Below are 26394 nucleotides of genomic sequence, written 5' to 3'. Positions count from 1 at the left end.
CATAACGAACCCAGATAGGATATATTAATTTATGTCAATTGCTATAGTTAATGCCGTAAATGCCACCAAAGTAGGAGTGAGTCCCATCATTGTAGTTTTTTGGACCACACCAATTTGTACATTTGAGAGCCCATATGACACTCATAGTGAAATTTTGTGTAGATTTTTCCATCTTTTGACACTTTTCACCTATAACCAAGTTTTATATTACTTCCATGTATCAACTCGAAAAAAGAAGGAACAATTTTTCATCAAAAAAATTGGGAAATATTTTCATGTTTTTTCAGCAAAATTGATACTGATATATTCATGCTATAAAATGTAAATAGACATTTCATTTCTTTGGTGGCCCATAGTGAAATTTGATGAAGAATATTTTTGTCTCTGACATCAACTCTCTAAAATTATGTTTTGTAGGTCAATTTTTTATAAACTCCGATGAAGTCCGACTTTAACCCTAAAACGTGTTTTTCATTTTTAGAGATTCCTGGCGATTAGACAAGAGTTACAGATTTGGTGTATTCTGAGACCTATAGTAAAATTTTATGGCGAACAATTTTGTAGAATATTTGGATTTGATACGATCACATTTTTAAGGAGATTTTGAAAGATTTTCAAAAAAAGGACAAAAAAGACCCCTTTGATGAACCGCATGAGGGTTAAAATTTTTATCAAAAATATTTCCCATACCCTCCTGAGTAAAGTTGCTGAAGACACTATATACCTGAAATGCAAGGATTCCAAGATATCTTAATTCGAATATTTCGAAGAAATTAAAAATGGGCGGAACTTGCCCCGCCTATTTTGGTTACTTTCCGACGTAAACTTTAAAAACGCCGATACACGTGTCTCATATTTTTAGCTCTACTTTCATAATCTACTCGATTTTTCCCATCATTTTGAAAAAAAAAATTGAATTTTGTTGCACAGTGTTATTTGCAATAATTTTGTCGTGTAGATGTCTTAAAATATGAAATTTCATAAAAATATAAAATTTCTCGAAATTTTTTTCAAACTCCCACACTGTTTGCTGGGGAGATTTTTCCCACAAAATTCTCCCACAATTCAAGATAGAGAATGTATACTTTTTTCCCATGGGAAGAAATTCCCAATTCGAACTTCATTCAGAATGAGGGGAGATGGGAAATGGGAAAAAACTCCCACAAAATTTTATTCAGAATACGAAAATGTGGGAATGGGAAAAAATTCCCAACTCCCATGCGTTCAGAATAGGGCTGTATATTAGGCAATTTTCCTTGCGGCAATTGTCAGTTTGATGGAGAGAGGTGAGGTATATGGTAACCCTTTGCCTCTCAACACCCTCTCTCACCGACAAACTGACAATTCGTCGGTGTCATGCTTAAGTGTTCCATACGCCATTTGCCTGATTCGAGAAAAACTCAAGTTAATGTTTAAGGCCATAGAGGATGAAAATGGTGCAATAATCCAATACTTTAAGAGCTCAGTTCTACTTAACTAAACTCATAGAATATTTCAGTAGTTTATTTAAGTCAGATATCTGTGATAGTCTAGAAGTTATGGCAAATTTTTATAATTGCAAAAAGTTGCTGAAATGTTCCATGGAATCTTTTTTTCATGTTTTTGGCAGTTTGTGTCACATGGAACACGTTTTGTCACATTTCAACCAAAACACTTTTTATCAATCGTGTTCCACCTCCCTTATATGAAGTGCTACTGTGGAGTTTAAAAATCAGGACTTTAAATGAAACATTTATTTTTCTCATATAAATACAATAAGGAGCATTATTATAGGTTTATTAAAACATTTATTTAAGGGATTGCCTCCACTTATCACTATTTTTTTGTGCTACAAATTTCGATCGGACAAAACGGATTGATATTTTGCATTTCTAAGGTAACATAAAACATTTAAACGCGATTTTCTTATACATAATACCATTTTTGTAGTCGGTTAGCTTCAAGTCGAATGGACGTTTTTGCGTATATTTTTGTGGACTTACATCAAAATTTTGTCTTTAAACTATGGATTTTTTGTTTAAACGATTGATACATTCTCGTTTTCATATAACAATACAATATTCAACAATATTTGGATTTAGAAACTATTATTCTTCAGTTTTTAAACCAAATCCTTTAAAACAATTTGTTCCATACGCCAAACTTTTCCGTAACTTGGCAAAAATGGGCATTTTTTGTTCCAAACGCCATCATTTTTGGTGCGGAACAATTCGTTTTTGTCTCTTTTTGTTCCATACGCCAAACGACATGGATATGGAACTAAAAAATTCAAAGTTGTTTTGTTCCATACGCCAGGGTTTATGGATATGGAACAAAACGACAAGATGGATATGGAACATACTGGCATCTGAATATCTCAGAAACTATAAGAGATAGAGAAAAACCGACCAAAAATCTGAAAGAGCATGGTTCAAACCCATGGTAGAACAAATACAAGGTAAAGTTAATACTACAACAAATACAACTCAACAACAACCACATTGAAATTTGTTTTTGTTTGTAAACCTTAGTGTCAACGTAAATGTAAACAAAACAAGGAAATGTCTATGAATTATTGGAATTTAAAAAACAAATAATTTTTCACTTTTGATTGAATATTTTGGAAAACATGAATGAAAACTCGTTAGATTTTCAATTTGAATGTTTCCATATCATTCGACTAAATGCATAATTCCTCGCAGAAAGTAGAATACTTGCAGAAATGTTTCGGGTCGCTGGTAATTCATTGAAAAAAGAGAAGCTGTTTCAATCATTTGCTTTTGAAAACAAAAAAGCACATGTTTATTAGGGCTTTATTCTTTTCAAGTTTAACAAAATACCACACATATTAACAAATATTGTACCGCCTCTATAAGCGGTGTTTTAGTGTGCGGCGTCGTTCGGACCTGGAGGAGGTTACATGTCAATGATATAAAGCCGTCTTTATGGGAAATAGTTTTTTTTTCTGATGAATAAATTGGTTCTTCAAAAATATGTATCCCTAATATACATCGAACATAGAAATAAATACATAAAATGTCGTATGGAATTTGACACTAACACTACAACCCAGTTCCGTCAGCTGGGTATTGCTGCTACCTTTTCTTGTTCTACCATGGTTCAAACCCTTGTAAGTTACCTTTATTTCAAACTGTCAAAAATGGCGTGTGGAACACTTAAGCATGACACCGACGAATTGCCGCAAGGAAAATTGCGGAATGTAAATATGGACTGACCTATGTTTCCAGAGCAAATTCCTTTACATAACACAATGTTTGCCGTTCAGAACTAAAAAATATGAGAGAAACATGTTTGTAATTTTAAGAAACAAGGGAATATGAAAATATAAAATTATTTACCTAATGTTGAGCAAACATTTTTTTAACTCGATGGAAAATTTGTAAATGCTTCTTCTTGTAAGCCATCTTCATGAATGAGACATTCAGGGTGAATGGCGCGTGAATAATGTTGCCAGATGGTGTAGTAAATATGATGGATAGTATACATCAGGAATGACCAAGGGCTCAATTCTTTGACCGTGTTTTGACACTCAAACTGGAAAGATAATTTTTCTTCTCAATTTCTTTTAAAATTTCCTTGTTGTTTAGACACGGAAATCATGTTTGTGTCAATTTTATAATTTTTCTGATTCTTCTTCATACTCATTTTCTCATTGCGCTGTTTAAAAACAAAGCCAAGGCAAAATTGTAATGAAAAGTAAAAATGGGCGTGTGTGATAAACAATTAATTATTAAAAGAACCATTGAATTGCATTTTAATTTTGACATTTCCACTTATTTCGAATTGTTTTTGCTTAAAAAAATAGTTTTTCCTCCAAATGGTTTTTTTTAATTGTCTCCGCTGTTGTTTGTTTCTCGACAGAGAAAATAAAATGAAAGAAAATGCAAAATCAAATCTGCAGCCCACTTCAGGTTGTATACGAAGAAAAACGAAACAAAACAGAATTTGCCAGTACAGAGGTGTGTGTACCCCCTCTTATTCCTCTCTACTCCCTTGCCCATAAACTCAATTTTCTTTCCCATCAACTTTCCATGTATAAACAGGGACTTTTTCTATGAAAATGGGAAATAAAAACTTTTATAAAGGAAAAAACTGTCAAATGAAAAAAATTATAAAGAAAATATTTTTCATTTCAAATTTTCATAGAACAAGAATCCAGCCCCAAATGCCAAGTTTACACTTATGCTTTGTTTACATTTACGTCAAATGAAATCCAGATGAGATTTCATTTGACGTATGAGCTATGGAATTGACAGTTGAAATCGAGTGGATTTCGTAAATGTCAACTTAGCATTACGCTCCAAAATCCACTGGATTTCACGAAATCCTGAAATACACCCCGGTGTTTACACTTATATTTTTGTTGATTTCAAACATATTACAATAATCAAGGTAGATGTATATGCGCAACTGATCGCACATGAATTTTCAAAACAAGTTGTGGTAAATTGAATTAGTCATCAAAAATATACGACAATATAGAACTTTACAACATTATTTCAAAATTTATCGTAAAATTATTATCGTATTAATTGTCTATAGTACTAACAAATGAAAAAATAAAAAATGATTTTATCGTTGCGACATCGTAAGAACAAATTTTGATAGATAAAACTTGTGTTCCGAACCTGCAAAATATTACTACTTGCAGTAGTTTTCCCTTTTAGTGCTAAAAATGCGTTCCCGTATTCCGAAATATAGCAAGACTTGCACTTCTCTTTAAATAAAAATAACATAACACCCTCTTCCCCCGTTTTCTGCCATATGTTTGGTTTACATTCGGCGTCTTTTCGTGATTTCGATGGCGTTTCGTGATTTCGAGCGGAATCAAGCAAAAATTATCATGATTTCGCATACAAAAATGAAATCATCTCATTTCGTGATTTCAGCGAAATCAACATCGAAATCGCAGTACACATGATATACAACCCTGTTATTGCCTGAAAAAGTACCAAAAGTTGCAACACTTTTCACGTATCACAATAAACAAGGTAGATGGTCAATTGATGCAGCAAAAAATTTTAGTATCAAAATTTGTAAACAATGTGAAAAAAATATTAAATTACTTTGTCACAATGCTATTTTTCAGTGTGTTATTGTACTTCTTTTAATGGTAATGTTAGAAAAAAGAGCGAATTGCCAAAAATTGATTCCCCATACAAATTTCTTAAAAAATAATGGAACGAAAAAATTACGGAAATTGCAAAAACTGCAGCAAATCAACGTATCAGCTATCGTATTTAAATGATAATGAACATGTTGCTAGTTTCTACTATGCCAAAATTGTACGGCAAAAAACAGGAAAATGGGTGTTATTCGGCGCTGTTTTTGTTTAAAGAGAAGTGCAAGTCTTGCTAAACTTCGGAGTACGGGAACGCATTTTTAGCACTAAACGGGAAAAGTGCTGCAAGTTCTGAACACAACTTTTATCTATCAAAATTTATTATTATGATGTCTCAACGATAAAATCATTTTTTATTTTTTCATTTGTTATTACTATACACAATTAATACGATATATAGATAATTTTACGATAATTTTCCAAATAAAGTTGTAAAGTTCTATATTGTCGTATATTTTTGATGACTAATTCAATTTATAACAACTTGTTTTGAAAATTCATGTTCGATCAGGAGCGCATATGCATCTACCTTGATCATTGTGATATGTTTGAAATCAACAACAAAATAAGTGTAAACACCGGGATGTATTTCAGAATTTTGTGAAATCCAGTGGATTTTAGAGCGCAAGTGTAAACTTGGCAATACAATTTTGGCCTAGTAGAAACTAGCTGCATTTTCATTGACATCTAAATACGATAGCTGCTACGTTGATTTTGACATTTCTGATGGAGTTTTTTGAAATTTCCGTCATTTTCCCGTTCCCGTATTTTTAAAGAAATTTGTATAGGGAAGCAATTTTTGACAATTTGCTCTTTTTTCTAACATTACCATTAAAAAAGTATGGGAACACAATGAAAAACCTAAGTAATTTAATTTTTTTTCACATTGTTTACAAATTTTGATACTAAATTTTTTGTTGCAGCAATTCACCATCTACCTTGTTTATTTTGATACGTGAAAAGTGTTGCAACTGTTGGTACTTTTTTTTAGGCAATAACAGGATTGTATATCATGTGTGCTGTGATTTCGATGTTGATTTCGCTGAAATCACGAAATTATATGATTTCATTTTTGTATGCGAAATCATGATAAATTTTGCTTGATTCCGCGCGAAATCACGAAACGCCTTCGAAATCACGAAACGACGCCGAATGTAAACCAAACAAAAAAGAGAACGTAGAAAATATGAATGTATTCAAAATATTGGCAACTTATAAGCTTTGTTCCTTTACTTTTTAATGGTAAGAGCGGTAAAAGAGAAAAGTGTCAAAATTGCTCTCTCATGAACATTTTTACCAGAAAAGTAAAGGAACGGAAAAATGGTAGATCTGGCAGCAATATCAAAAAGAAACATAAAAAATATATTTTCGTCTTTTAGTCCCAATTTACATTAGGCGAGTTTACTTGCGGCAATTGTCAGTTTGTAGGTGAGAGAGGGTGTTGGGAGGCAAAGGGTTACCATATGCCTCACCTCTCTCCCCTACAAAATGACAATTGCCGCAAGTAAACTCGCCCAATGTAAATTGGGACTTATTTCACAGTTTTTAATTTAGTTTTGTCAGCGTTCGACTTTTTCTTCTGTTTTTCGTCCATTTTCTTCTTCAGTGTGATGTAATCGTCAAACAAAAGTCGAAAAATCAATTCTGCCATTTTTACCTGCAGAAATTTGCCTGGTAGCCTGTGGTAGAAGAGAAAACCATTTTCGCTCTCTCTCCTCTCTCACTCTCTTAAAAATTGCTTCCAGTTTTGCCACTTTTCGGGGTTAAGTAACGCTTTGAAAAATGGTAACAAATTGTAAAAATCGTAAAATTATCTATGTATCGTATTAATTTTGTATAGTATTAACAAATGAAAAAATAAAAAAAAATATTTTATCGTTGAGACATCATAATAATAAATTTTGACAGATAAAATTTGTGTTCAGAACTTGCAAAATATTATTGCGGCAGTTTTTCCGTTTATTGCTCAAAATGCGTTCCCGTACTCCGAAATCTAGCAAGACTCGCATTCTCTTTAAACAAAAATAGCGCCGAATAACACCATCTTCTCCTGTTTTCTGCCATACAATTTTGGCCTAGTAGAAACTTGCAGCATGTTAATTGGCATTTAAATACGATAGCTGATAAGTTAATTTTGATATCTCTGCTGGAGTTGTTGCAATTTGCGCCATTTTTCCGTTCCCGTATTTTTTAAGAAATTTGTATGGGGAAACAATTTTTGACAATTTGCACTTTTTTCTAACATTTCTATTAAAAAAGTACGGGACCCCAATGAAAAATAGCATTGTAACAAAGTAATTTATTTATTAATTTATTTAGTATTCTCTGGCACTATTCAGTCGTGCCTCGACAGAATTCTTATATTAATTAATATGGTAGTTCGATTTGTATACCGTTTAAATTATAGAGATCATATCTCCAGTTATACTTTGCAGTTTTTGGGACTTCCGTTTCAGTCGTACATAAATGTTCGGGTTATGTCATACTTTTATAAAATTATTAAAAACGGTACACCGGAATTACTCTGTTCAAAGTTCATTTTCTCGCGATTCTTTCGCAATCCACAAATCTTACTCCCTCGCTTTTGGTCCGGTATCTATGATCGATCATTCCTTGTTAGAGTAGCAAGGCTTTGGAATCACCTGCCTCTTAACTTGCGAAGTTTTGCATATTCACCCAATACATTTAAACGTAACGTAGCCCGGTGCCTGTAGTACGTGCATTATTATTAACATGGGATTTTAATTCATTACCTTTCATTCTTTTTGGCTGGGGAGCCGTTTTTCTAGTTTCCTTTTCTTTTAATTTTTGTATTATTTTTGCAAAATATATTTTTATTTTTTATTTTTGTATAATGTTATCTTAGTCATGGATTAATCAGCAAGATATTTTGTATTTATTTGTAATGCGCACTTTGGTCTTAAAGACTTTTTGCATTACTATGTATGAATAATAAATAATTTAATATTTTTTTTCACATTGTTTACAAATTTTGATACTAAATTTTTCTGTTGCAACTTTTGGTACTTTTTTAGGCAATTGGTATATTTTACACACAGGGGTACATTTTGGTTAAAAAAAAGTGTCTAATGAAAGTAATTTTATGATTTCCAAATAACTTTAGATTTATTAACTCCATAAAATCTCATGCGACCAATCGTAAACGTGTAAAACACGATAAACTCTGTTGCAAAAACAGTTGCAACTTTTTGAGTAGAGTTGCATTTTTTTGCACAAATACCGAATACAACACTGTATTTTTGGTGGATTTTTGCCGGATTTAAAATAAACCCAGCCATGAGAGGATTTAATTTTTGTATGGCAAATCTGGTCAGATTTGAGCAGATTAAGCAAATCCTCATGAAGTGGGTTAACTCGGCAAAACGCTGTAGTGTAACCGTGCTATTAGATGATTTCATTTTTGTATGCAAAATCATGATAAATTTTGCTTGATTCCGCACGAAACGCCTTCGAAGTCACGAAACGACGCCGAATGTAACCCAAACATAAAGGAGCAGACCAGATATCATCTCATTTCGTGATTTCAGCGAAATCACAGTACACATGATATACAACCCTGTTTTTGCCTAAAAAGGTACCAAAAGTTGCAACTCTTTTCACGTATCACAACAAACAAGGTAGATGGTCAATTGCTGCAACAAAAAGATTTAGTATCAAAATTTGTTCCAGAACTAAAAAGTTTTTACAATTTTTACCACGGGAACAGGCCATAGGTGTGTACGATAACTTTCCCAGCAATAATTACTCAGTCAGTTCCAGCAACCTCTCTCAGTGAATTTTAGTCTTTCAAGCAAGAAAAATTGCAGAAAGTTATCGAACAGCATTTTGCAAAAACTTGCAAGAAAGTCAGCTGTTTCCAAATATGTATGAAATTTGTTTTTGTTTCTTTTGATATTTAAACCAAACGGAAAAAAACATAAATTTTAAAATTGCAGTTTACTTATTTAATGCTTCAATCCTATCCACAACGCTTTAGAATCTAAAAGAAATGTGCAATTGTGAAATTCTCTTGGTCAAAAAGGTTAACATTTCGAGTTGTTTACATTGAATAGGTGATTATAAGTCAGCTGATTAGACTTGCAATTTTTTGCGGGACAAATTTTCGCAGCAAAAATTTGCAAGTTCTCAGTTACAAAACTCTCCAAACTCGCTCTCTTTTGCTGGATAATGTTGTTATTGAACAGCATTCAGTAAAAATTTGTACGAATTTGTACAAATTTTTGGGTTATCGTACAGACCTTTTGTTTGTTTGTGTTGTAGAAAAACAAAAATACTCAAATGATGACAAAAGTGTAAATAAATGGTTAAAAAACTTGCAAAAGTTAGATTTTTTTTTAATTTTGAATTAAGTCAAGTTATATGGCAAACATTAATATTGTGAAATTCGTATTTCATTTATGAAGATAAAATTAAAAATTTTATTTGACAAACACAGTAACCTAGCCCATAGGGCCATGAGCGGTTCCAAAAACAGCTATACAATAACTACTCTCAGATACTTATATCTAACAATATTTCTTAGCATATCATGAATAGAATTAAACATAAATAAAAGCAAAAGCATGTAAATTAAGAAATGAAAATATATAACAAAATAATCATTATAGAATCAGCTATGCAACAATATATCATTACAAACTAAGACAACATTTATGAACGCTGTATTTGATTACGATTAAAATGAGCACATAATTTATTCTTGTAACATTTTTAGGAGGAATTAAATGTCTTCAGACATGGTGGCAGATTGTTATAAACACGCGAAATTCTAACATAAAACGATTTTTCCAAAAAAGGAGTCAACTGTGGAACAATTATCTGTTTGTTCCTCTCAGAACGAGAAAACGTGAACAGACTCAACACACATAAAGGGGTCTTCAACTTAAAAACCTTATAGAAGAATAACATAGACCGCAAACTCAAAAAATTTTCAAACGTGCAGCCAAGAAACTCTTTCACATAAGGAGAAATATGATCACGACGTTTAACACAGAACACATATCGCATAACACTATGGAACAAAAGTTTCAACTTACTTACGTGTTTGTTATGTAACTAGGACGGGAGTGTAAAGGGGAATGAGGCATACCAAGATGTCGCTGGTATACACTTGCCATTGAAGAAATTCGGTCTAGCTCAGTGGCCACTCCTGACTAGCCATAAACAAAATTGATTCATTGTTAATTCACAATCACAAACTGGATGCTTTATTTCAAAAAAAATGATATGATGTTGTTGTTGTTGATATGGGTACCCAAGGTGTTTGTTGGGATACCATGCCCTCCCAATGGATTTTCTACAAAATCCCCAACGAGTCTCACCGATGATGATGACTCCCAAAAATTTGGCTTGGCTGACCCTTACCTTTACCTTACCTTATATTGTTCAATTAGAACCTCATGATGATTATTTTCAGAATTCAAAACATGTTTATTTATAACTATTCGTTATAATAAGAACAATCAATAAATGCTTAGAGGTAATTTTATAATTAATCACTATTTGATTATTATCTAACTGATATTAAGTTCCCAAAATCAGTAAAAAAAAAACAATTCAATTTATATTCAGTTCAGAAATGTATACAAAATTCAAATTTGTTTTTGCATGTCATTCCCATTCGTGCCACTGTGCACCAAAATATTTAATACTACCCTCAATTTTTCTACCAAATGAGCTCACTGGATAAAATGCTGAAGGTGAATATCCAATAAGGATAGATGGACGGAGATCATAAATAATGGGATTGACATTATATAATTATCAGGTAAAATTATCAATTAGAACATATGCATATATATACCATATGCAGTACAAAACAAAAAAAATCGGAAATGTCCGCATCAACAAAAAAAAGTATCATTTACTGTTTCGGTTGACCACAAGTCAATTTAACGTCGAAAAGATTCTTAGAATTGTGTGTATTTATATGTCTATATATGCATATATTTTAACCGAGGTATGCGACTGATATGATTTATAAATAAAGATGGTGTTTATGGATCGTAAACATAATATTCTTAAAGATCGAAATTCAATAAAAACATCCAATAAATTTGTACGGTATACGATAATCACAATCTGTCGACCTGCAACGTAGTCTCGACGTATAAAAATTTCTTAAATGCTTTTTATCAGAAGGCGCGGAGTTTTAAACGAAGTTTCCAAAGATAGGAGAAATCTGTTGTAGGTTCTTTTGTTTGCTTAAGAAAAGTCGCACTCGAAATTATTTAACCAAATAACAGAAAAAAAACTTCGAAATATCCATCCACAAGAATCACTATTGTAGGAAATAACCGTCAGTAAAATATCGAATACTAGATTTGTTCAACAAAATTCGGATGAAAATTGTACTATATCAAGTATCATGTTCTCAGGGACCTAAATTTTCTGACCGGACTACACTGGGTAATCACGGGTTATTTTCCTACAATAAGCAATGGACAACAAGTGAACAGGCATACGCCGAATATACCCATAAATTTGGAAAAAAGAAACAATCTCGAGCGCAGAACAAAATGAAGATGAAATTTGAAAAGCACGAGAAATGCTAATAGAAAGAAACTACAACAGTTGTTGATTTAGCCGACTATTTCTCTTTCCCAAAAAAAAAAGAGATAAAAAAAATCATCAAAGAGAGCAAGAATTTGTTTTCTCTCACTAAAGTGAGTTGGATTTATCGTTGATAGAAAGAAACAGAAAGATGTTGTTGTTGTAAATTTCTTATTCGAAAATGGAAATGAGAACAATACAACAACAACGTACACTAAAACGTTTCTGTTAAACCGTTATTGCAAAGCTTTCATGATTATCTTCATCTTCTTTTTGCACGCGGAGACGAACCGTTACAGGTCCAACAACAACATTAATTTCTTATACACATACATACAGGGCTATGGCTATGTATGTGTGCATACAAAGTGCAATGCCAAGAGAATACTTAAAAAAGAAAAAGAAATAAATAATTTGCTCTGCTGACGTCGAGGGCTGGATGTAGGAACTGGTTTCCAAAATATAAAGATGACTACAGATGACTAAACAGCAAAAAAAAGACTGGTCCCACACCTCCCGGTCTGTAACTGGTTGGTATGGGTTACCAGGAAGGAGCAGGATGGTTGCACCGACTATATCTGTGTGTTATATTGCGTACTTACAGTTGGAGGGTAGGCATTACCCTTAATTTGGATTAACATCTCCTCTCTAATGCAGATTGAAATTGTGTATAAAATGGCGGCAATCACAATGTTGTTAATGGATGCTTTTGTGTGAAGGTGGTTCTGTGAGTTGTGGCTTCCTTCTATTGTGTCGCAAACGGGAATGCTGGCAAAAAGTTCCAGAAAGTTCTATTTTTCGAGGTGGTTGTGGTGGCTTAATGTAACGTTAGTTACACAACGTGGATAATGGCCGACAAAAAAAATTCTAGGCTGTGGTGGCGGATTTAATTTTCCTTTTTATTGCAAATTGTTTAATTGTTCCATAAAGCGGGCTAAAACGATGGTTGGTTTTCCTCAACTAATTTGTTCGCCGTTGCACTAATTAAGCGAGGTTATCTGCCGGTGGTTGTAGTGCACGAATGCGGCAACACGTGTAATTATGAATTTCACAACTGCAATCAGGAAAAAACACGAATTCTTTATAATTGAATTCAACAAATTTTCTTTTCCACTAAACTCACCATTTCTTATAATTTTACCCTTACTTGGGGCTATGAAACAATTTTCCAATTGGAAATTACTTATTCGTTATGCGAATTGAGTGAGGTTGGGATTTACTTCCCAATATTCACGAATTACACTTTTTAATTTTTTTTTTCCTTTTCAGGGATGTTGCCGCCACCACAATTTTATTAGAATGATTGCAATTTGTCGTTGTCTTTGGTGCCTGACATTTGCAATTAGCAGTGATGCCACATCGACAAAAAAGAAAAACAAAAATTGTGTGAAGAGGAACACACGATGACTGTGTGCTGTAATGCACACAATCACGACGTCGTATACGCAGCGGCTTACGCCGTTGTTATACAAGGTTAACATAACAAACCCGAACACGTTGGCATAGGCCTGCCGAAGCCATACTGATTCGGGAAGTTAACCGAGTTATGTTAAGGGGTGGGGAAGAACCGCGACCCTGATTCAAAATTGAACAGGAAAAAAATCATAAAAAAACAAAAGCCGGGCAAATTATTTTGTTGGCACCATGTGCTGTAAGTCTTTCGCGTGATAAACGCCTATTTTCCTTCCCTGAAGGTCTTCAATTTCATACAAGGAGTTTCCTACACATCTGGCAACTCTGCACTTTACAAATTTTTGACATAACTTAGAGTTAAGATGGCGCGAAGCGTCACTCAAAATGAAGTTTCTTCTAAGTATTTCCTGCCCCGGTTTGAAACTGACGTCGCGAGTCCTAGTGTTATACCGAGCCGCAGATTTTTCAAAAGAATCGTGTATTTTCGTTTTAATCGTTTCGCGGACTAAATTCAAAACATCGTGTTTCGGAACTATTTCAACCATACCGTCTTCTAAAACTCCTAGTTTGTGTGCTAAATCATAAGTGCTCGCGTGTGTAACCATGTGGGTGCCGAATAATGCGAAATACGGTGAACAACCGAGTGTCGTGTGAAAAGTGGACCTCAAAGAACATTCTATGGACGATATATTTCGGTCCCAATCGCGTTGATCTTCCGAAACATAAGTTCGGATCGCCGCGATTATAGTCCTATTTACGCGTTCCGATGCATTCGCCTGCGGCGAATACACGGCATTTCTAATCGGTCGGCATCCATATTTATTTAAAAACGAAGAAAATTCTAAAGAAGTAAATTGCTTTCCGTTATCGGAATGGACAATTTGTGGCACGCCAAATTTATGGAACACTTCGGTTTCCAAAAATTTGATAATGTTTCTCGAGTTCGCTTTGGCTAGTGGTTTCAACAAAACAAATTTTGTCAAGTGGTCTAATACGATAAAAATGTACGAGTTACCTAACCTCGACCTCGGAAAAGGTCCAATGAAATCGATAAAAATCTTTTGAAATGGTCTATCGGTTACGGTTTCGGTTCTCATCTTGGGTCTTAAAATGTGATTTGGGGCTTTGGATTGTTTACAAACAACGCAGTGATTAATAAAGTTTCGGACTTGTTGAGCCATCTTAGGCCAATAAAAACATTGCCTCAGTGCCGCGATCGTACGTCCTATACCACAATGACAATTTACAGAAGAAGTGTGCGTCTTTTCAATAAGTGATTCGGTTAATGAACTTGGAATCCAAAGTTTCCAAATGAGATTTTCATGTACCGGAGTACCATCTGACGGGAGTGTCTTTTTGTAAACAAACGAATCGCTAATTTTCAAATCCGGTAAACTGTCCTGATTTTCCTGCACCATGGAAACTAATTGTGTATATTCTTCACCTTTAAACTCGGGTGAATCTAAATCAACAAGAGGCATTTCGTCAACAAACATATTGACTTCGTCCAGGTGAACGCGAGAAAGTGTATCGGCTACGACATTTTGTGATCCCTTGCGGTGCTGGATTTCAAAATTAAAGGCTTGGAGTTTTAAACTCCATCTTGCCAACCGACCACTGAGGTCCTTCTGTCCCATCAGCCATTTCAACGCGCTGTGATCCGTCACGACAGTGAATGGCATCATCTCGATAAAGGGGCGAAATTTCTTTATCGCACTAATGACTGCCAAACACTCCCGCTCCGTCACACTGTAATTCTGCTCAGCCTTGGAGAGCTGCGCAGAATGAAAGGCGATGGGACGTTCCAGACCAACAGCGTCTAGTTGGTACAAGACCGCACCTAGCCCAAGGTTTGAAGCGTCACACTGGACGTAGAACCTTTTGTCAAAGACGGGATGATGTAAAACAGGACTGGTAGTCAACGCTACCTTTAATTTATTAAAAGCTTCTATCGCCTGATCATCAAAGGAGAATGGTTTACCTTTCTTTAAAGTCCTAGTGAGAGGTGCTGTAATTTCGGCATAGTTCTGAATGAACCGCCGGAACCATGAAGCCATTCCTAAAAATCGTCTAACTTCCCGAGCTGTCTTGGGGATTGGTATGTCGGTGATCGAATCTATTTTGGACGGATCCGGCTTAAGTTTTCCTTCACCCACTATATATCCGAGGTACCTTAACTGACGCCTGCAGAATTTTGACTTTTTCAAGTTGATCGTGAGATTTGCCCTAGACAGCATTTCCCCTACTTGACGAAGCAGTACCACATGAGATTCAAAGTCGGGTGAGACTACCAAAAGATCGTCAAGATAAACGAAGACTTTGTTTTTCAGTTCCGGTGAGATCACACTATCCATTAACCGACATAACCGTTGGGCTGCATTGCACAACCCGAACGGCATGACAGTAAATTGATAGTGTGGTCTGCCCGGCACTGTAAACGCGGTCTTCGGACGACTGACTACCGATAAGGGCACCTGCCAAAAGGCGTCTTTAAGATCAATACTAGAAATAAAATAGGTGTCTTGGAGACGACCCAATAATGCGTCTATAAACGGCAGAGGATACGCGTCTTTGATGGTGACCTCATTCAACTTGCGTGCATCTAGGCACAACCGATTCTTTTCACCCCTACGGACCAAAGTGACTGGAGAGTTCCACGGTGACGTACTGGGCTCAATAACCCCCAAACTCAGCATGCGATCGAGTTCTTTATAGATGAGAGATTCTATGGCGGGAGACACGGGATAATGACGCTGTTTAATCGGGACCGCATCGCCAGTATCAATGACGTGTTCCTCTAAATGCGTCTTCCCAAGACCATGCTTCTCGAAATCCATAAAACTCTCTTTAGCTTTCTCAAGCTGGACTAACTGATCATCCGTTAAGATGTGCATATCAGAATCTTCACCTATAGAACCGATCTCGAGACTGCTTATGAGTTTGGGTGCTACGCTGAACTCTTTCCAAAAATCAACGCCGCAGTACATCAAATTTTCAAGGCCCGGAATCAAGTAAACCTCCATGGATCTAGTTAAACCATTAAAACTAAGCTGAACTTTAACTTTGCCTGCACAAGATACACGCTGTCCGCTGGCAGTACCAACGCTGCACTTAAAGTCCGGAATAATTTTCAAATTCAATTTGTCAACAAAGGATAAACAATCTTTGCCTAAGCACGTCACCGTAGCTCCACTATCAAACAAGGCTAAAATAGAAATTCCATTCACCAAGACTTCTCGAAAAGGACGAGGGTCTTTTGATTTAAAATCAGAAAAAGTGCAAGAAGAAACTGAATTTCTCTTAAGGCGTCTCAATGTATAACGTTCACGAGCTTTAAGGATTCGTTTGGAAACAAAAACATCAGATTTACAAGAAATTTCAGAGTTGAAAATACGCTCCCTAGTCTTCAGATAATTCGCCATGCGAATATGAAAAGGCAAAGTCAAATCAGGTTTGGTTTTGACAATTTTGTCGGAAGGTCTGGGTAGTACGCTATATTGATTACAAAGGACTGGATCTGCAGAAGTGGAGACATCAGTAGAAGCTAGTCAATCCACAGTCTGAGTAGCTATGGATTCTGATTTGGAGACATTAGCAGGACGACTAATTTGTTTGCAATTATTGCATTGAGGAGTAGTAACCCCTGGTGATCCACAACGGAAACAAAAGACTGAACGATGAGAACTAGTGCAATTCTTAAAAATGTGGCCATTGCTACCGCAATTCCAACATCTTGAAGTCTCATTTTTGGAAACACCAGGTGCCTTCGGCCGAAGCCTCAGCTCCTCAACATCATGTACAAAATCATCAAAATCAGAATCGTTAATTTCATTTATCATTCGAGAGGGTTGGCCAGTCCTAAATCTCAATGACGATTCCCATTCAAGAAACTATTCAGCTTTCCTAACTTCATTTCGGAATTGTTCAACAGAATAAAAAGTGCCACTAAATGTTAAGTGGGCAAGTCTGGGTTTCAATCCCGCTTTGAGGATGTCAATAACTTCAAAATCTTTCAAAGGTTCCCTCAACTGAGTACGCAGACTATTTATGGCATCTATATATTGAGTAGCAGATTCATCCCTACCCTGCTTTCTGTCCATAATTTGCCTCATCACATCAAGATTTGATTGAAAACGCTGGAATTCCCTAACTATACACAGCTTTAAACTCTCCCAGTTCAAATTTGGATATTGACGGATTAGACCCCAGTACCACTGGCAAGGACGACCTTCCAATAAATGATGGAATTCATCAACCAATTCTTGTTCTGGGCAGCCATAACTATTTCGAAGCCTTTCTACTCGAAAGATGAAATCTTCGACATTTGGTGTCTTTGGGGTGGCATCAAACTTAATACCCCACTTACTGAGATATGGATACCTGGGCCTACTAAAATCTTCCCTATTTCGATTTGGAACTTCCTGGTTTCTACTACCCGATCCTGCATGTCTGGTATCGGTTTGTAGTGGTGGCAAATCATGAGGCCAATCAATGCTTTGAGAGTGTGGTTCTTGTCTGTTAATAGGATTAGCTGGAGGAACGGAAGATTGAGAAAAAGCAGCTTGAACTGCAGCAGCAACCGCTTTCTGCATTTCCTTTTTCATGGTTTCAACCATCGATGCTTGGGTGGCCTCTAAGGCGGACTGAACTACCTCAAGAACTCCTGTGCTACTATGCCTGTCTACCTGATCTTCATCATTGCCACGAATAGTCAAAGGACTAAAAGAAGGTCTAGTAATTGTGCTTGGTGGCTCATTTACTTGCGAAAGAGTAGGTGGACTTGCAAATTCGTTTGGTGTAGGCAGATCATTGCCATCAGCACTAGCTGGGATACCTGATCCGGTACCTGGTTCTGTTCCAGCAGCTTCTCCCACTGCTTGACTTGTCGACCTGGTAATAATGCTGTAAGTTTTTGGCTTAGCACCCGTAGCAGGCTGCATGTTGTCCAACTCAAAACAAAATCTCCAAAAAAAAAATAAACTTTCCAAATATGTTACTGTACTGACCAGTCCGAATAAAAATCTCAATAAAAGTTGAAGAAATCAAAATTCAATAGTGTGTCTTCTCCACTGATCAACAGGTTATCAAAAAGGTAGGTATGATACCATAAATTGAATAAAATTCCAGAAATATATATAGCCGAGATAGTAAAATCCAATATTGAAATTCTCATACGCAACAAAACGCAACCAGAATACTAAATGGTTACAACAGGTCAGGTATTTCGAAAAGAATAGAACCAAGAATTAATAAGTCTTGCAAAGTTTCTCAAAAGCAGAAAAAACTCAAAAATCCTGTAAAACTGAATAAATTGAGACAATAGATTATCTAGGCTGTGGTAGATCAGGGTAAAAGTTTGTAAGTCCGGGTAAAATTAATTCGAATAATATTCGAATCAGAACAAGAAAGGTCTTAGCTGGTGAAGAAAAAAAAAAATATATATAGGACTTCGATAGGCTCTTCAGTCCTCTTCGCCTACCCCTATTGTTCTATGAGGTAAACTGTTCAAAACGTAGGAGTGATTGTTGCCGGTTAGAATTTCCTCAAAGAGTTTCTCGAGGTCTCTTCAGTGTATCTTTAGTTAAGCATAGAACGGCTTTCTAAAGATACACTGGGAAATCGACAACCAGACAACAACCAGTCCTACGGAAAATGCTCCAACTCAAGGTTGAGCGCTGCCGTCCGAAGGCTCTCCAGACTAACCTCCCCTACAACCTTAAGGTACTTCAGCTGACCTCGAGTCGAACTGAAGACCAGTCTTCGGAAACAGTTAGTCCAGTTCTGTGTACACCCTGTGTGTACGTGAAAACAAACAAAAATCTATTGCTACTCAAAGCGTATATATTTTAAAAGTAAGAACTAGCAATCAGTAGTTTGAGCCTATCAAACCCCTCCTGCAGTCTTTTAATCAAAAAGAGAAAAACAAATGTCTTGAGGGCGACGACCCTATGCCTCACGCAATCGGAAAAAGAAAGATAATTAGAACCACGGCAGAAAATCCAGCAAAGTGAATAGTAAATTACTACCACCTCTGAAAAATCTGACAAAAACTAATGCACCACAGATCCCAATTGAAATCTCGAAAGGTTTCACCAGGTTCCACGACGATGCTTCACATTCAATTCTCAAACCGGAAACAGGAAAAAAACAAGTTTGCCAAAAGATCTTATCAGTGCAGGTGCCAAAAAAAAATGAAAACTAATATGTCTTAAATGCGCCAACAATCGAACAAAAATCAATAATTTAATTTCCAAAAAAAAAATTCCAGAAAAATTTCCAATAATCTCGGGTCAAAATTCTTTCATAAAATGTATAAGGTAATTGGTAGAAGGATAAGGTATCAGCCAGGATAAAAAAAAAATAATCAACAACAACAAACAATCTTCATCATCTTCCAAAAGCGTGGTCAAAATTTTCCCCAAAAATTTCGATTCCAATAAATCAATATATTAAAGCAGCTATAATATAGCAAATCATGCAAAAGATCATAAATAATCAACTGCAGATGACAATATATTATAAAGCTTTAAAGAAAGTCGAAGTATGAATCTCGAAATGTAGAAGTTTTGTCACAAAATTGCAGCTTGACATAAACTCAGGCTTGCAAGACGACTAAAACTCTTTTCCTTTAAGATGGAATTCAAGAAATGATGTTAAAATTTAATTGACCTTAAGTCGCAATTGGTATGTTGTAATATAACAACAACTCAAGACATACTGAAAACCAATCAAACAAAAATTCATACACCTAATGTACAGGAACAATTCCCATTGATGGGAGTTGAACCTAAGACATTGGCTTGTACGTTGGCTTATACGTTGGGCGCCATTGTTATGTAACTAGGACGGGAGTGTAAAGGGGAATGAGGCATACCAAGATGTCGCTGGTATACACTTGCCATTGAAGAAATTCGGTCTAGCTCAGTGGCCACTCCTGACTAGCCATAAACAAAATTGATTCATTGTTAATTCACAATCACAAACTGGATGCTTTATTTCAAAAAAAATGATATGATGTTGTTGTTGTTGATATGGGTACCCAAGGTGTTTGTTGGGATACCATGCCCTCCCAATGGATTTTCTACAAAATCCCCAACGAGTCTCACCGATGATGATGACTCCCAAAAATTTGGCTTGGCTGACCCTTACCTTTACCTTACCTTATATTGTTCAATTAGAACCTCATGATGATTATTTTCAGAATTCAAAACATGTTTATTTATAACTATTCGTTATAATAAGAACAATCAATAAATGCTTAGAGGTAATTTTATAATTAATCACTATTTGATTATTATCTAACTGATATTAAGTTCCCAAAATCAGTAAAAAAAAAACAATTCAATTTATATTCAGTTCAGAAATGTATACAAAATTCAAATTTGTTTTTGCATGTCATTCCCATTCGTGCCACTGTGCACCAAAATATTTAATACTACCCTCAATTTTTCTACCAAATGAGCTCACTGGATAAAATGCTGAAGGTGAATATCCAATAAGGATAGATGGACGGAGATCATAAATAATGGGATTGACATTATATAATTATCAGGTAAAATTATCAATTAGAACATATGCATATATATACCATATGCAGTACAAAACAAAAAAAATCGGAAATGTCCGCATCAACAAAAAAAAGTATCATTTACTGTTTCGGTTGACCACAAGTCAATTTAACGTCGAAAAGATTCTTAGAATTGTGTGTATTTATATGTCTATATATGCATATATTTTAACCGAGGTATGCGACTGATATGATTTATAAATAAAGATGGTGTTTATGGATCGTAAACATAATATTCTTAAAGATCGAAATTCAATAAAAACATCCAATAAATTTGTACGGTATACGATAATCACAATCTGTCGACCTGCAACGTAGTCTCGACGTATAAAAATTTCTTAAATGCTTTTTATCAGAAGGCGCGGAGTTTTAAACGAAGTTTCCAAAGATAGGAGAAATCTGTTGTAGGTTCTTTTGTTTGCTTAAGAAAAGTCGCACTCGAAATTATTTAACCAAATAACAGAAAAAAAACTTCGAAATATCCATCCACAAGAATCACTATTGTAGGAAATAACCGTCAGTAAAATATCGAATACTAGATTTGTTCAACAAAATTCGGATGAAAATTGTACTATATCAAGTATCATGCTCTCAGGGACCTAAATTTTCTGACCGGACTACACTGGGTAATCACGGGTTATTTTCCTACAATAAGCAATGGACAACAAGTGAACAGGCATACGCCGAATATACCCATAAATTTGGAAAAAAGAAACAATCTCGAGCGCAGAACAAAATGAAGATGAAATTTGAAAAGCACGAGAAATGCTAATAGAAAGAAACTACAACAGTTGTTGATTTAGCCGACTATTTCTCTTTCCCAAAAAAAAAAGAGATAAAAAAAATCATCAAAGAGAGCAAGAATTTGTTTTCTCTCACTAAAGTGAGTTGGATTTATCGTTGATAGAAACAGAAAGATGTTGTTGTTGTAAATTTCTTATTCGAAAATGGAAATGAGAACAATACAACAACAACGTACACTAAAACGTTTCTGTTAAACCGTTATTGCAAAGCTTTCATGATTATCTTCATCTTCTTTTTGCACGCGGAGACGAACCGTTACAGGTCCAACAACAACATTAATTTCTTATACACATACATACAGGGCTATGGCTATGTATGTGTGCATACAAAGTGCAATGCCAAGAGAATACTTAAAAAAGAAAAAGAAATAAATAATTTGCTCTGCTGACGTCGAGGGCTGGATGTAGGAACTGGTTTCCAAAATATAAAGATGACTACAGATGACTAAACAGCAAAAAAAAGACTGGTCCCACACCTCCCGGTCTGTAACTGGTTGGTATGGGTTACCAGGAAGGAGCAGGATGGTTGCACCGACTATATCTGTGTGTTATATTGCGTACTTACAGTTGGAGGGTAGGCATTACCCTTAATTTGGATTAACATCTCCTCTCTAATGCAGATTGAAATTGTGTATAAAATGGCGGCAATCACAATGTTGTTAATGGATGCTTTTGTGTGAAGGTGGTTCTGTGAGTTGTGGCTTCCTTCTATTGTGTCGCAAACGGGAATGCTGGCAAAAAGTTCCAGAAAGTTCTATTTTTCGAGGTGGTTGTGGTGGCTTAATGTAACGTTAGTTACACAACGTGGATAATGGCCGACAAAAAAAATTCTAGGCTGTGGTGGCGGATTTAATTTTCCTTTTTATTGCAAATTGTTTAATTGTTCCATAAAGCGGGCTAAAACGATGGTTGGTTTTCCTCAACTAATTTGTTCGCCGTTGCACTAATTAAGCGAGGTTATCTGCCGGTGGTTGTAGTGCACGAATGCGGCAACACGTGTAATTATGAATTTCACAACTGCAATCAGGAAAAAACACGAATTCTTTATAATTGAATTCAACAAATTTTCTTTTCCACTAAACTCACCATTTCTTATAATTTTACCCTTACTTGGGGCTATGAAACAATTTTCCAATTGGAAATTACTTATTCGTTATGCGAATTGAGTGAGGTTGGGATTTACTTCCCAATATTCACGAATTACACTTTTTAATTTTTTTTTTTCCTTTTCAGGGATGTTGCCGCCACCACAATTTTATTAGAATGATTGCAATTTGTCGTTGTCTTTGGTGCCTGACATTTGCAATTAGCAGTGATGCCACATCGACAAAAAAGAAAAACAAAAATTGTGTGAAGAGGAACACATGATGACTGTGTGCTGTAATGCACACAATCACGACGTCGTATACGCAGCGGCTTACGCCGTTGTTATACAAGGTTAACATAACATGTTATTGTATCCGTGTGTATGTGCGATTGTGTGCGTAAGCAAATGACAAAAAAAAAACAGCTGTAAATACACTTAATTTGTTTCTAGGACTTCGTAAAACGAAATCATTTAATGTGCATATGTAAATTGGACTTTATACCCTAGACGGACGGCAGCGTTATGCTATGTTTACATTTACGAAATCCACTCGATTTCAACTGTCAATTCCTTTGCTTATACGTCAAATGAAAACTCATTTGAAATCGATTGGATTTCATTTGACGTTTGGGCTATGGAATTGACATTTGAAATCGAGTGGATTTCGTAAATGTAAACATAGTATTAATTTGCATTAACTGCCTTAATTCAAATTAATTCGTGCATTATCCACATTCTTAATGCACAAAATCAATAGGAATTTAAACTGAATTTAGGTATTTCAATATGACAATTGGTCTGTTCCAGAACCCGCAAGAAGCTACTATTTTTTACTACGATAACATTTTTGCCTTTATGAATGATAAAAATTAGTAGATTCTTGCAGTTCTGGAACACACCATATGCTGTAAGAGAGAGCCCATATTCATGTAGGAGAGAGAGCATATTCATATATTCATGCTCTGAGACACAATTTGCATTGCAAGCAACAACAAAACAGTTGTTTACCAGCAAACAGCTGTTTCGTAAATGCAGAAACTGTCGTCTGTCAGGTTAAAATTAAATTCACATCTTATGGGTACTTTGCACGCTATGTTTTTTACATATGAGTTGTCACTTCTCCCATACAAAATATATATGCAAAGTGACAGCTCATATGTAAAAAACATATCGTGTAAAGTACCCATTAATGTAAATTAACGTTGCCGTCTGTCTAGGGTATTAAACTACTTTGTTACAATGCTATTTTCCATTCACGTACTTTTTTAACGGTAATGTTCCAGAACGGCACTTATTAAATGTTTTAATTTTATTTATTTTTTATTGACGTTGCCGCCAAGCGCTTTTATTGTGTTTGGGATCGATTCTATTGATATCGATCGTCAATGTGATTTATCATGTTCCTGTTTGTGATGTTGATAGTTATCGCAGTTTCCTCCATTTTCTCTCTCTTTGATAATTTCTGATAAAGTGCGTTTTCAGACGATAGGGTTTGACTGCTCAAAAACGTGGTTTCCGTTTTGACTCTCATTCGTAATTTTCACATCTAGTGTTGTGCTTTTGAAGTCATTTTATACAAGCGTACTTTTTGAACAAAAAGAAGTACGGTTTTACATAAATGTACCAAAAAGGTTTATGTGTGTATTGTATTTGAACATTTAAAAAAGTAATTCTTGTGAATCCCATAAAATTGGGTAAAATGTATGGGTTGTTAAAATTGTTGCCTCATATGCGCATGTCATGTAAAAAATAACGTAATAACAAAGACATAGAACTGTAAAGATTGGACATAGTGCATAATGCAGTTCTATTTTACTATTAAACCACAGAGGGTGTTTGTGTATAACATACAACTAACAGAACACGACGGCAACAACAACAAGTATAACATAATTTTATGTCACCATATTGGAACATAACATTATGTTAGACCTCCAGCACCATCTGCCGATGTATAGTAGCAATGTAAATGTCCCATCTTGTTATATTTTATGTCTTTGGTAATAATTCTTACCACCTGAAGGTAAGATGATACATGTGTTACCAGCGTAAATTTTGCAAGAAAGATTTTTATGAAATAGGGAAATACTTTTTTTTTTTGAAATTTTGCCTTTTTGCGGCGAAGATCATTTTTAATGATTTTTGTTAATTTTCTCGTTTAGATTTAAGCTCGATGATCTGAAATTATTTGCAAGTGAAAAAGGAAAGCCAAGGACTCGAACCCACATAGTCACCAAATTACGTTACCTGGTTTCATTGGTGGTAAAGCAAATCTTCGGACGTATCGACTATGTAATGGCTTCTCTGTCCTAGAACTTATCGTTTTTCAAATGCAAATGTGTTTTTGTACATTAACGCGGATACTTGGCCACAGGAATGTATTTTCTTCATATCAAACGCTTTTTGCGCTGACTTTGAAGTTATGAGTTTTGGCTTTGAACGCTAACACGCCATGACAACATTTTTTGATATGTTTTTCAAGGACGTGGGTTCAAATCCCAGCCGGGCTCAGCCTGTTTTTTATTTTTTGAAATTTTGCCTTTTTGGGGCGAAGATCATTTTTAATGATTTTTGTTAATTTTCTCGTTTAGAGTTAAGCTTGATGAACTGAAATTATTTGCAAGTGAAAAAGGAAAGATTTGGTGACTATGTGGGTTCGAGTCCTTGGCTTTCCTTTTTCACTTGCAAATAATTTCAGATCATCAAGCTTAACTCTAAACGAGAAAATTAACAAAAATCATTAAAAAAATGATCTTCGCCCTAAAAAGGCAAGATTTCAAAAAATAAAGTACTTTTTTGATAAATTCGTTCATGAAATATTTTTTATTTATTTTGTTGTATTATACAAAAAATTGTTCATGTACATAAATGTTATGTTTTTTTTTATTTTTGCGTACTTTATGTACGTTTTCGTTCACTTACTTCCACATTTTGTTTCAACACTGTCACAGTTTGCGAATGAGAACCAAAACGGACAACGCGTTTTTGAGCAGTCAAACCCTATCGTCTGAGACCCCTCTAAAAGGCATTTGATAATTGCAATGCCATTTTTCTTCGTATTTGTCTTTTTGAGGAGAAGGTGAAAAACTGCGGAGTATCAGCAATGATATTTTTTATTGTAATCCCCGATTTAAGGTATTTTTTACCTATTAGCCATATTTTACAATCATACTGACTGTAATTTGTTACAATGAGTTCGCAATACGTATAAAATGTCCTTGCAAAAAATTGTCAACGTAGGCCCACGTTTTCTTGTAGCCCCAATATTGGTTTCTGAAATCGGGAGGTACGGTTATATGGGGGCTATATCAAAACGTGGACTCATCGACTCCATTTTCAATACCGCTAATACTGTTGATATAAGGAAGATTTGAGCCAAATTTCGTCAGTCTACGTCAAGTGGTTCGGCAGATAACTAGGTTTTAACCAAGGTTTGGGTAAATACTCGAAATCGGGGTAACCTTATGGGCTATTAGAAAACGTGGATCTATGTTGACAAATTTTTGGAAGGATATTTTCTACATATTGAGAACTCACTGTGCCAAATTTCAGCCAATATGATTGTTAAATGTGGCTAGTAGGTGAAAAATACCTTAAATCGGGAGGTACGGTTATATGGAGGCTATATGAAAACGTGGACCCAGAGACCCCATTTTCAATGCCAGATGTTCTCTTGATATAAGCAAGATTTGAGCCAAATTTCGCCAGGCTACGTCAAGTGATATTTACCCAAGTATTTACCCACTTGTTTATAGTATTATACAACTATCCATTTTGAAACGATTTCACAACCTAAACCCAGAAATAGGGTGTAAGATGTTGTATTGGC

The 26394-nt window shown here is 35.2% G+C and overlaps 1 protein-coding gene across 1 annotated transcript in view; it reads right to left on the bottom strand.

The window, feature by feature from the left end:
* The window catches only part of Miro (mitochondrial Rho GTPase), a 637534-nt gene that overhangs the window by 151275 nt on the left and 459865 nt on the right, over positions 1-26394 (bottom strand). The gene's annotated exons all lie outside the window — the stretch shown is intronic.

This window comes from Musca autumnalis, unplaced genomic scaffold, assembly GCF_047663935.1.
Source record: "Musca autumnalis isolate F117 unplaced genomic scaffold, ASM4766393v1 scaffold_5, whole genome shotgun sequence".
NCBI lineage: Eukaryota > Metazoa > Arthropoda > Insecta > Diptera > Muscidae > Musca > Musca autumnalis.
This window is presented reverse-complemented; position numbering and strand designations above follow the sequence as displayed.